Source organism: Tamandua tetradactyla, chromosome 3, assembly GCF_023851605.1.
Source record: "Tamandua tetradactyla isolate mTamTet1 chromosome 3, mTamTet1.pri, whole genome shotgun sequence".
Taxonomy (NCBI): Eukaryota; Metazoa; Chordata; class Mammalia; order Pilosa; family Myrmecophagidae; genus Tamandua; species Tamandua tetradactyla.
The window spans coordinates 198,597,984-198,610,857 of NC_135329.1; the positions used below are offsets into that span (position 1 = coordinate 198,597,984).

At 41.6% G+C, this 12,874-nt stretch overlaps 1 protein-coding gene across 4 annotated transcripts in view; it reads left to right on the forward strand.

The window, feature by feature from the left end:
• Window positions 1-203: 203 nt before the first annotated feature.
• The window catches only part of ACSL3 (acyl-CoA synthetase long chain family member 3), an 80,385-nt gene continuing 67,714 nt past the window's right edge, over window positions 204-12,874 (forward strand). For 3 of the 4 annotated variants that reach the window (XM_077155266.1, XM_077155267.1, XM_077155265.1), the window contains exon 1: window positions 205-456. The gene's annotated coding sequence lies outside the window, so the exon portion shown is untranslated. Of the gene's footprint in view, window positions 457-12,874 lie in introns of all 4 variants that reach the window. The other variant, XM_077155268.1, reaches the window with a different exon arrangement.

The following is a 12,874-nucleotide window of genomic DNA, read 5'->3' on the forward strand; positions in this document are numbered from 1 at the left end:
ACCTCGGCACCGCCCCTTGCCGGTTGCGGCGGGGATCCGTCCGCGGCGGCACTGCCGAATGCCCCGTAGTAACCCCGCCCCGCCCCGGCCGCCAGCGCCGCGCTCCCCGGCCGGAATTCGATAGGCCCAGCTCCGCACGCGCCACCGCCCGCGGGCCAATGGGCGGCGGCTTCTCTGCATAGGCAATGAGCGCCGGCCGAGGGTGCGCGTCCCGGGCGGTTCGGCTCAACAGACGCTGGCTTGCCGGCGCCGGGAAGCGACGCTGCTGTTGTCGCTGCGGCCGGGGCTGGGACGAGGAGGCGGCGGCGGCCTGAGGAGCGGAGGGTCGCCCCTCGCAGTGCGGCCGCGGCGACTGCGCCAAGGTCCCTGGGGGCGGCAGCGGGGCGTGAATGCCTTGGGGCGCAGCCAGGCCTGCGCGGGCCCAAAGCGGGAAGGAACCGGGGTCCTAGCGTTGCGGTGAGTGTGGCGTCCTCGGAGCGGGCGGCGTGGCTTCTGCGTGCGTCCGGGCCGGGCCCCAGGGCTGCCTGGGCCTGGGGGAGGGCTGCGGCCGGCCCGGGGTCCGCACCATCGCCACCGGGTCTGGCTCCGAGAATGTGCGCAGGCGGCCGCGGGGTCCGGGGCTCGCCCGTGGCGCTGCGGGGGAGCAACGGGGCAGGGCGGGGGCGTCTGCGGCTGGGACGTGGGGCGGCGTCCGGGGAGCCCACGTGGGCTGGGGGTACCGTGGCCGGAGCGGCGTGGGGCCGCGCGAGCTCTGAGCTGTCCGGAGGCGGAAGGATGCGCGGGGTTCCACCCGGCGTTATGTTGGCGGGGGATTAAATGGGGCTCACAACTTTCGTTAAATGGCTGTGACGTGGCTTGAGCGGGGCTGTGTCGGTGGTAGGAAACTGAACCCTGCTTGGTCTGGAAACCGAGGGGTGGTGATGTCTGTTCCTTGGAGGGGGGTGCGAGAAGAAAACGGGTATGGTGGTGGTGGTGGGGTCGACCTTGGTATTAGTTTTGGCCGCGGTTCGTGGTGGTGGGACACAGGTTATGGTTGTTGTTTTGGCGTTGAGAGTTGTAGGTTTACTTTTCCCCGAGTATGTTTAATTATACCCTAGTAATAGGATGTGTAATGCTTTAAGGAGCAATTCTCTTGGGTAGGTTTTATCAGGTCCGTTTTATAGATGAGGAAACGTGAGGCACAGAGGGATTAACTGCCTCGTCTAGGCGGTCTGGTTCCAGAACATGTGCTTTAAGATGTTATATATATGGTTCCTCAAAAATAGGAAGGTGTTCAAAATCTTTAAAATTGCATGGACGCTGGCGAGAGGTTATCCCTTGTGAAAGTGATTACTGCTGAATAAAATAACAAATGGCTGACATTTATTGAACCTTTATTACATGCCATGCGTTATATTAAATGCTTTATGTGAAATTTTTTTCTCTTTTGGACTTTTACTCTAACAACCCTCGGGGGGAGGGGTGGCCATTCCCATTTTACAGACCGAGAAACTGCAGCTTGGACACATTTGTCCCAGACCACAGTGGGTAAGAGGAGAAGCTGAGATTCCAGGAGAAGCTGGGATTCGGTCAGGCCTTCAGCTGCCTCTCTTTCGTGGCTGGCTGAATAGCTTCCTTTAGGTGGCTAGGAGAGCTGTAGTTTGATGAGGCTTTTTTGTTTCATCAAGTTAGGTCCTAGAGTTGGGGGATACTGCTGAGTTACTCCTGGAAGTGTATTATTTGAATGGTATTTTAAGGAAGATATATGACATGGAGGTCTTTATCATAGACTTTATTATTTTGGTTTTTGGCATCTTCCTATGTACTCCCTCACTTTTTGGTATGAGTAGGACTGCTCTAGTCACTCTGGCACACATTCTGTGTTTTTTCTAGTTTCTTTTTTCCGTAAAAAGGACTGGTGTATAGGGTGGCAGTTTGGTTGGTGTAAGACAGGTCCATCATATGAGACAGCCAAGGTGAAAAGTCAGCTCGCCTTTGTGGGTCTAAGTTACTGAATGTGTATGATCCAGTACTTAATTGGACCGTGTAACTTAAAGCTCAAGTATGCTGTGAATCTAAAGTGTCTTCCTTGAAGAGAGGAAGGAGAATGGATGAGAGAAATGAAGGGCCGACAAATCATGATGGAAAAATCATGTTCTTTAGGGTTGGAGGGTAGGGGGGGTCAGAGCTTTACAACGAAGATTTAGCTCATTGGCTTCCATGCTTCCCTGCTGTTCTAGAGTTCAAAGAGGAATACAGCTTTTGGTCATTCAGTTCATTACTCAGAGCCCTTTAACTCCTGTTATATATCAGGCGTCATATTAGGTGCTGGGAATACTGCAGTGAACAGAGTTCACCTTATGACTTTATGGAGGAAATATAACTGAAGCAAGTGATCATACAAATAAATATATAATTGCCAGTTATGAAACATATGATGAAGGAAGAGTAGTGCATGAATGAAGGTTAAAATAAGGGTTGTGATTTAGATGGAAATTACTTTCGGGAGCTTTTTTGAATTGATGTAAGATTTTATTAAATGATAGGCTTGTGTTTTGAGGCTGTGATTAAATGTACATAAGGTGAGGGTTTGAGAACTTTTGAGAAATGAATATTGTTTTCATTTCGATGTCTGTATGCTTGGAGAATGTTGCTCCAGCTCTTGGCAAGATAAGAAAATGAGATAGGGAAGTCTTTCAGTCATTTTGGCTGCCTTCAGGGATTTAATATTTACACTTTCACCTCTCAAAATGAACAGTTGGGAAGTGAGAATCTTTTTTGTGAGATTCGGACTTGAGGATAGGGTTTGGGTGTTTGGAAAACCAAGTATAGGTGATAGGCGTTTCTAATTTTAGAAAGCCAGTATTATAATTGTCAAAAGTATCCCAATAGTTAACCTTACCTCAAGATGACTTGGATTGGGAAATATAAACCATTAAATGCATAATTATGCCAGTTGAGCATGTGTTGAGCCAATACTAATAATTCACTGCTGAATCCCATCTGCATGCAAAGCGCTGTGCTAGGTGTACCATGTGGAATAAATAAAAAGATGAGCATGGCAAAGTCCCTGCTTTCAAGGAGATTTCAAGGAGATATATTAAGAGTGAACACTTAACTACTCACTAAGAAGGAATTTGTGAGGCTATTATATGCTAATTTCATTTCTCCTCTTTTAAAAAATAGACATGGTTTCTGTACATCTGTTCCTTAATAATCTAGTTACACGAATGTTTTTTTTTTCTTTTTGAAAGCGCTATCATATGTCAGCTCATTTGATGATCTCAAGAGCTTTGTATGATGAGCAGAAGTATTGAGAAAATAAAGATTTAGAATTAAATTTTCTGGATGTGGTGATAGTATATTGGGTGGAGAAGGAGTTGTCAGATGTTTCAGAGTCATGTGACTGAAAGAATATATGTGTTATTCACTGTGATAGAATTTACTGGGAGAGAGCTAGCTAGGTTTTGGTATATGGGAAGATAATGATTTTAGCTTTGGGATTGTTGAGTTGGAGCTGCCTTTGAGACCTTCATAGAGCTACTTAATGGTTTAGTGCTCAGAGAATTGGCGTGGGCATTTATCACCATGTAGTGGTGGTAGCTGAAACTCTGGGCGTAGGTGAAATTGCCTATGAAGAGGCCATCAAATTAGAACTAAAGGAGGCCTAAGATGGGGCCTTTTCAGAGTTGGGTAGAGGAGGCTGAGTTTGCAAAGAGACCAGGGTGAGGGATGGCCAGGAAAGTGAGGAGACAGCCAGCAGATGGCCTAAGGCCTTGGGGAAGAGGTCCTGTGAGAGAGGTGAGACCTCTGCCACCCCAGTGGATTTGACAGTGTGGAGGTCATGGTGATCTTCACAGGAGATCTTGGTGTGGGTGTGTGGGGCAGGGGGCAGACAAAAGTGGGAAGGAAGGAAAATGGAGACAGCAGGTATAGAAAACTCCAAAAGTTTTGATTATGTTTCAGTGCTGGTAGGGGAAGGGTCTGGCTGAAAGGGAGAGGTTGAATTTAGAGGAGGAAAATGTTGCTTGTAGAAAGTTTCTGAAAAGATGGGAGGCTCTGGAATCTGAAGTACAAGTGCAGCCTGTGCCTTAGGTAGGAGGAGGGACTCCTCTTCTGTAGTAACAGAAGATGAACCTGTAATTGAATCACAGGATTCCTGGACCTCTGAGCAAATTTCAAAAAAATTTCCAAGAACTGCTAAATCTTTAAAAATTGGCCCAGTTTTAATTCATTCATGATATAGCCTTTTAGAAAACCTCACCACCATAGAAGCATTCTGTAAAATATTTTACATTTACTTCAATAGGGTATATACTTTGATCTGACTGGATTATGTTTTTTCTTTCTTAAAAGATATTATAAATGTTAAATATTCTGATTTAAAAGTTTTCATACTTGCTTTACTTTTTTACTGGCATTTTAAGTGCCTTTATTCTTTTAATATCTAAGTTTTGGCATCAACCGTTATCACTGGAAGATGTTTACTTACGTACTTCCCATGTTTCCCACTTGGAGGGATAACTGGTGGATGTTTCAGGGGGCTCACTCAACTGACCTGCTAATTTTTATTTAAAATTGAAAACATATAAATAACTAACTTTTTGGATAAGTCGCCTCCAAATACAGGTTTCTACTCATTTGTGAAGGTTTTGGTTATAAGGTTATATGGTGGTATTGATTGTTAAATTCATTCATATATTTAGTGCCTACCTTAGAAATTTGGAAATGTTTAATAGAAAGTCACTGCTCTTAAAGAGCTCACGATTCATGAAGGTACAGTGTAAGGGAAGAAGTCACATAAGCAGATCTATTACCGTATCATGTAATCAGTACAGCATAGTGGAAGCTGCTAGGATATGCAGAGCAGGCACAGCATGGGGAAAAAAATAGGGAGACCTCCTAGTAGAGAGGATGACTGAGCCAGGTTTTCCAAAATAAATTGGGGTTTTATCAGGTGAACAAGGGAGCCAGGAAATAGAATGTTTTACTTTGAATCTGGACACTAGAGTATGTATGTGTGTGTACAGGTCTGTGCACATTGGAGATTTTATAACAATATATTATTAGAGAAATTAAAAAAATTCTTATCTCACTTTCCTAACATTGATTGTTCAAACAGGTGGAAAGCTGCCCAGTTTTCCCTTTCCTGTCACAGTCAGCTTTTCTGACTCTTGATGTGGAAAGTAATGAGCTTAATTATTATATTCTGCTAGTATAAAGCCTTGGTTTTCTCTTTCTAAATTAACTGTCTTTGGAACAAGGATAATAGCCAACCCTTCAGAGTACTTCCTGTGGCCAGGCACTGCTGTAGTTTTCTTCTCAGTCTTATGCACTAGGTTCTATTATCATTCTTATCTTACAGATGAGGAAACTGAGGTACAGGAGAGCTTAAGTGAGTCAAGTATGTGCTGGGTTTTACCAGAGTCTGTGTTAACCCAGGTGCTCCTCCTCTCTAGGGTGAAACATGATCTCCCTGTTTATATTGATGTCTGAAGACATATCTAGAAAGGAGCTGTGATGAGATTTACAGATAATGCTTATATCTGTTTTAATTACACGTAGTTATTGATCCAGATAATCCCTGTTTTTTGTAGGGTGGAAAAACATAGAGTAACAAACTCAGAGAATTTAGCTAGAATTTTTTGCTTGCAATCAAGCATGAATACTTCAGGATACATCTTTAATATTCCTTCATAAGAATTATCATTGCTCTTTCAGATTACTCCTTTTGGACTTGCTGAAGGAATTTGTGAGGCTATTATCTGCTAATTCCATTTCTCTTTTAAAAAATAGACATGGTTTCTGTACGTCTGAAGTATTCCTTAATAATCTAGTTATAGAAAACCTCCTCCATTATCCAAACCATTATCCAAACCCTCCAGTTAACCACTGCTCTGAATTTGGTGTTTACTAGTTTTACTCCATATGTATTATCCCAAACGGTGTATATTACTGTTTTGCATTTCTTTAAACTTTATGTAAATGTTACTATATGACTGTATATATTCTTATACAACTTGATTTTTTTGCACCTGGTCATCAATTGAGTTTCATTGAGGAAAATACATTTGTATTTAGTTAATTTATTTTCACCGTGATGTGGTATTATATTTTATGACCATATCACATTTCCCCTTTCTTCTCTTGATAGAGCTTTAGATTGTTTCCCTTTTTTGATGTATTACAAATATTATTGCCATAAGTGTTATCTTAAAAATATTTTTAACATTGTAGTTGTGCTTCTTTTTTCTTGTTCTTCACATTCTCATTTTTTCATCATCTGACTTGGGGCACTTTCACAAAACCACTAAGCCTCTCTTGGTAACCTTAATTTTAAAAAGCTCATTTTACTGTCTTTTTTTCTCTTTTTTGGGGTTCTTAGTTACATATTTTGCAGATACATCGAATATTTCACTTTTAGTTCTGTAGATGGCTTTAGGGATAATTAACATGTGCCCTTCATTTCAGGAAGATTTTCTTTATTAATCTAATTTTGATTTAGCCAGTTCACTATTGTAGTCCTTTTTCTTCTCAGAATTTCCCTCTGAAATGTAGTGTCTTTCCATTGTAATTTGTTGGGCATTAGATTACCTTGATTTAAATTCTGGCTCTGCTTCTTACCAGCTTTGTGGCCTTAGGTGGCTTATTTCACCTCTCTTCTTCATCTGTAAAATAGAGATTATAACAGAACCTACTTGTATCGTTGTAGAGAGGATTAAATGAGATGTGTGTCTGGCACCTAAATGTTTAAAAATAGGAGCTATTGTTAGTTTTATTGATTTATTTTTAGAGTATGCAGTGTTTCCCTTCTATCTACTCAGTTTTTATTATTATTGTCAGTTTTATTTTATTATTGTCTACTCAGTTTTATTTTGTTATTGTCTTTTCTTTTGATGGGCCAGTATCTTCACATATACACATGCACCTCAGGAAACATCTAATGTGTTACAGTCTCTTGTTAGCAGAATTTGGGAAGGGATATTGTAAATTAAGAGGGACTAACTAGATTTTGTTATAGCTCAACATTAGTTATTTAGGATTCATCTTGTGCTTTAAATTTCTTGTAAATGTATAAAAGGCACATTGAAAGTAGGTTGTCATAGTGTACTTCTCATTCAGGTAACTATCCAGAGTGTCCACTTGTTAGTTTTAAATACCTTTTGTAATATTAACCTTATAATGACTCAGGTGACATTCCTAAATACATTAAATCTTTTATCTTGTATCATGCGTCTAGTGTGGTTGAGTGGAGAAGAAACCCATTGCCATCTTTTTTTTTTTTTTTTTTTTTTTTTTTGCATTGGCAGGCACCGGGAGTCTCTGGCATGGCAGGCGAGAACTCTGCCACTGAGCCACTGTGGCCCGCCCCCATTGCCATCTTTAAGGGTATGGCTACTTTAACTTTCTGAGTCTTTTGTTTCAATTTGTAGAATTGAGAAATTTTATTTCTTAGCTAAAGGGTTATCATGAGGATTGAGGGTGACAGTAGATGGTAGTTCTGGGCACTCAGTCGACCCCTATGTTAGTTGCCTCCGTGTCCTCCTTTCCTTCTGTTTTCTCTTACTTTTCTTCTCCCCTTTTTTCTCTTTTCTTCCTTTTTCCCTCCAGCCTCCCATTTTTGCTTTTTTAAAGTAGTTTTTAAGCAGTAATGTGGCATACATCATTTAAAAGGAACTAGCAAATATTAATTTCAGAAGGACGAGTTGTTTTCAAGCTATATAAATAAAGACATGGTCGATGTTAAATGAGTAATACAAGGTCACATTTGGCGGAGATAGCCAGGAAAGGATTAACCAAACAAAATGAGATGTATGTTAGCAAGGTTTGTTCTTGAGGAGGACACTCAACTGAATGTCCTGGAGCGGCTGGAGTTTGGAAGAATAGGACTGACATGTAATTAAGACATCAATTGATTAAAAGGACTAAGGAAGTTGTGAGAATAAATCGGGTCACAGAAGGGAAACAAAGAACAGACTTGGAAGGCAACAGTTAAGACCTTACATAAACTCATTTGTTTATTGATTTATCCAACTCAGGAAATTGTTGAATGAATAAATGAAGGTTCTAGGAATGGTATAGTAAATAGAGCAGCCAGTAGAAGAGAGCAAAGGTGGGCTCTCAGATGTTCTAGAAGGAAGCCTTGGGTTTCTAGCCCTGCCAGTGTGACTAGTGGTGCAGCATTGTCCGTGCCCATTAGCCTTTGAGAGCCTCAGTTTCCTTCTGTAATCATTTCTAGTTAGAACATGTTGCGATCTGCTTTTGTGTCACTGTTCTCTACATTTTTTTGTCCTTTTTTTTTTTAACCTCACCATCCCCTACTTGCTTTTACTTGGCTTAAGATTTTTGTTTCCTGTGGCGTATTTCTTTCTTAGGCTTCTTTGATATTTTATCACTTAGGTTTGTGCATTTCCCTTTATGTGTTAATATGTGTTTACTGCCTAAATGGAATTCATTGGGCATTTGCATGTGTTCTTCCACTATACACATTTTAAGAAATAGGATTTTCCAAAACATCTTAGAGTCAATCAGGAGTAAATAGATGGAGCCAAAGATGAGGCAGACCCCATGATTCTGATAGCAGGAGCCTGTGGGCATTTTGAGAGATGATAGCTTCACAAGGGATTAATTATTAAGGAAATGTGAGTTGATTCATAAAGTGAATATAGAGTGCCCTGAGGAGTCAGCAGATTGATAGAGAAGTTCAGTTCTGGGCTGGGGACAGTGGAGATTTTGGTATCAGAGAATTCCTAATCAATTTAGATGCTGTTCTAGTTTGCTAGCTGCCAGAATGCAGTATATCAGCAACAGAACAAATTTTAATTTTTTTTTTTTACATGGGCAGGCACTGAGAATCGAACCTGGGTCTCCGGCATGGCAGAGGAGAACTCTGCGTGCTGAGCCACAGTGTCCTGCCCCAGAACAGTGTTTAAAAGGGGGAATTTATTAAGTTGCAAGTCCACAGTTGTAAAGCCATGAAAATGTCCCAGCTAAAGCAAGGCTATAGAAATGTCCAGGGAAGTATCATCCAGGGAAAGATACCTTGGTTTAAGAAGGCCAGTGAAGTTCAGGGTTTCTCTCTCAACTGGAAAGGCAAATGGTGAACATGTCAATGTCTGCTAGCTTTCTCTCCAGGCTTCTTGTTTCATGGGGCATTTTCCTTCATCTCCAAATGTCATTGACTGCGTGGGCTCTGGTGGTTCTCCTGGCTATCTCCTCTGTTCTTAAAAGGGACTCTTCAAAATGTTTCTTGTTTTAAAGGATTCCAGTAAACTAATCAAGATCAACCTGTAATGGGTAGAGTCACAGCTCCCTCTGTTCAAAAGTTAATACCCAAAATTGGGCAAATCACATCTCCATGGAAATAATCTAAGTTCCCAACTTTCAGTACTGAATAGAGTTGAAAAGAAAAGGTTGCTCCCACAAGATTGATTAGGATTGAAACATGGCTCTTCTAGGGTACATAAACCCTTTCAAGCTGGCACAGATGCTAAACATTACTAGAATTAGAACATACAGAAGAGGTGAAGGAAAAGACATTCCATATAGAGTGGATAGATCCAAAGTGAGCAAATGGAGAGAGGTGGTTAAGGGGGACAGAGTTGATTCAAGTGTGGAGTGTATGTAGGGGAGAATTGGGAGGTAGGTGAGAGTTGAAAGGTAAGTTGGCTTCAGCTTGTGGATGGCCTTAGATGCTTGGCAGAGAAGTTTGGATTTTTTATTTGGTTTGGACAGTGAAGAGGGAATTAAGACACTTGAGTTTAGTAGGGGATTGACACTCTGAAATTTGGGATGTAAAGGATTAGTAGTGCCACACTGGCAATGTGAGGATGGGATGTTTAGATGCAGGGTGGGAGTAGGGGGGCTGGGGGAGCCTGGGGTAAGGCCCTGAACTGCAAGGTTGCAGTGAGAATGGGTAGAGATGTAGTAGTGGAATCGTTAGTACTGGGCAACTGATAGGACATATGAGGGATAAAGAAAAGGATATTTGAAAGAATGCTTTGAAATTCTAAATTTGGGTGTTTGGAGGATGGTGACAGCGTGAAACAGAACAGAGAAGCTGGTAGAGGAGTGGGTTGGTAGTGGGAAGGGGGAATGCGTCAGCCAACATTTTAGGTGGTGTCATTCAGGAAGATTTATAGTATATTGTAAGTAGCAACTGTCACGTTGCTGTGGGAGAGATCTTGAAGTTAATCAACGTAAAGATGATAATTGAAGGAAGAGTGAGGATTCCCAGGAGAAAGAGGAGGAGGACTGAAAACAGATCTTAGGAGCTGGTGGAGGAGGGAAGCAGGCAAGAGGGTGGCTGAGAAATGGGGGAAGCAGAATGTAGTGTCAAGGAAGCCAAGGGGAAGTGAGGTTATATGTTGTTTTGCAATGTGTCCTTTTTGAGTAGAGGTAAAGGAGGGCTATGTGTGTGAAAACAATGGATTTCACAATTCTGTGATTCTTTTTCTTTTAGAGAGTAGTAGCAGCAGCTGTATTAGCCAGGGTGTTAGGCCTGAGTTAGGGTGGAGAGTAGAGGCTAGTATATTCTAAAGCTGGGTGTTAGAATGCCTGCTGATTCCCGGCCCCAGGTTGTTGTGATTCTGTCTATAGCTTTCTTAGTTTTTTTTTCTTCAAAAAGCTTGGTGATGAACATAAGGAGATAGTGGTGAAGTAGCTTTAATGGAGCTGCGATAAGGAGGCAGATTGAGCAGGTTTGGGTCTGTTAGGAAGGACCTGGGGAGAAGGAGATGTAAAGGCTTGACAGTAACCTTTGGAGAGGGTTCTAGAGATAGATTTAGCTTTCCATCCTTTCTGGGAAGAGTGAATGGTGATGTAATGATGAGAGAATACTGTCACTAAGGTGCAAAGAAGAATTCAATTTAAAGTAAATATTTGTTCTTATATTTGTATTGATAAAACACAACAACATACAACATGAACATTAACATATGAACATTCCGTTCTTGGTATATGATCATTGATTCACAATATCATCACATAGTTGTGTATTTATCACCATGATCATTTCTTAGAACATTCGTATCACTCCAGAAAAAGAAATAAAAAGAAAAAACTCACACATACCATACCCCTTACCTATCCCTCTCATTGACCTCTAGTATTTCCATCTACCCAGTGTATTTTAACCTTTTAAAACAAACATTTTTTAAAATGTGAAGTGTGATAACTGGAATCTCAAAGCTAGAGAAGAGGTCATCATGGTAGGTGAAGGTTACATTGGGTAGTGAAGGGGCAAAATTCTGGATTTAGAGATTTACAGAACGTGGTAAGAAGTCAGTGTCAGTTACTTGTCACCAGGACCCTGCTGGGTATAAGTGTGTGACATTGAGCCTCATTTGGTAACTTTCTACATCTGGCAGCTTTGGAAGTAGGAGTGGGGAAAATGAAATGGATCTACAAGGAGAGGTAATGTTTTAGAGCTTTAGAATAATCGAATTTGGGTAACCATTCTTTTTGTGGTTTCAGTTATTTGTTTAGGAATGTTAAAATTCACCCAGATGATCTTTAGGAGTATTAAAGCATCTGTAAATATTAAAAAATATGTTTAAAATACAGTTGTGTGGGTTTTTTCTTTTTCTTTTGCGGGGGAGGGGGGAGGAGGTAGGGCAGGTATTGCTCACGTATTGAGTTAAGGCCAGAGAAGAACTTTTCAGCTAGCTTGGGCAATATTTTCTAATTCTGTAGCGTTGTGTATGGGTTTGGGTAGTGAGAATACTTCCTGAGATGTTTCAAATACATGGCAAATCAGAGTGATGTGAGTAAAGAATTCTTTCCCCAGGTAAGATAAAAGGATTGAGTGAATAATGGCACTCTCATCCTCTGACTGTCATAGGGAAAGATAAACCATCGAGAGGGAAGCCCCATTTTCCCATGTTACATTAGCTCTGGTGAAGGGGGGCCATTCAGGAGCCTGGGTTCTGCCTGGCAGGAGGGACCAGAGTGGACGCAACAGGGGGGAGAAAGCACTGAGAGTTGTGTCCAGTCAGGGTGGGACATCTTGTTTTTTCACGTGAGGGTTTGCCACTCTGTGGTCAAATATGTTTAAGTAAAATTGTGTGGGTATTTTTTTTGTGGGGCTGGGTAGGGCAGGTATTGCTCACATATTGAGTTAAGGCCCCATGTCCAGTCTTGGCTTTCTCTGAAATAGCTGGCTGGTTCCACATCTGGCCAGATCCTCACATGGGGCACTATTCTTTGGGGTCTCCCCTCCTGGAAGTCCAGAATTTTCCAGAACATCAATTTCTGCTTTCTTAGTACCGAAGAGTTCAGTTCTCAGCTTATCTCTTTCCTTTCGCATTTCACTGTAAACTGTGAGGAGAAATCAGGCTGCACTTTCCACATTTGGTTTGGAGATCTCTTCTGCTAAATATCCAAGTTCATGGCTTTTAAAATCAGCTTTCCAGCCAAAGCCTCTTGTCAATTTTGCCAGATTATCTGCCATTTTAAAACAAGGCTCGCCTTCCTTCCAGTCTGCAATAATACATGCCTCATTTCTGTCTAAGGCCTATCAGAAGTGTCTTTAGAGTCCACCTTTCTATAAACAGTCTCTTCAAAGCATTCCAGGTCTTCTCTATCAAGTTCCTCACAACTCCAAAATCTCCCCCTTGTCCATTTAAAAAGCCGTTCCAACATGTTTGGTATTTGCAAACAGCAGTAGCACCCCACTCCTGGTACCAAAATCTATTCTACTTTGCTAGCTGCCAGAATTCAATATACCAGAAATGGAATGGCTTTTAAAAAGGGGAATTTAATAAGTTGCTAGTTTACAGTTCCTCAAGGCTGAGGAAATGTCCCAATTAAAACAAGGCTATGGAAATGTCTAATTTAAGGCATCCAGGGAAAGATACCTTAAAGAAGTTTATAGAAATGTCCAATCAAAGGTATC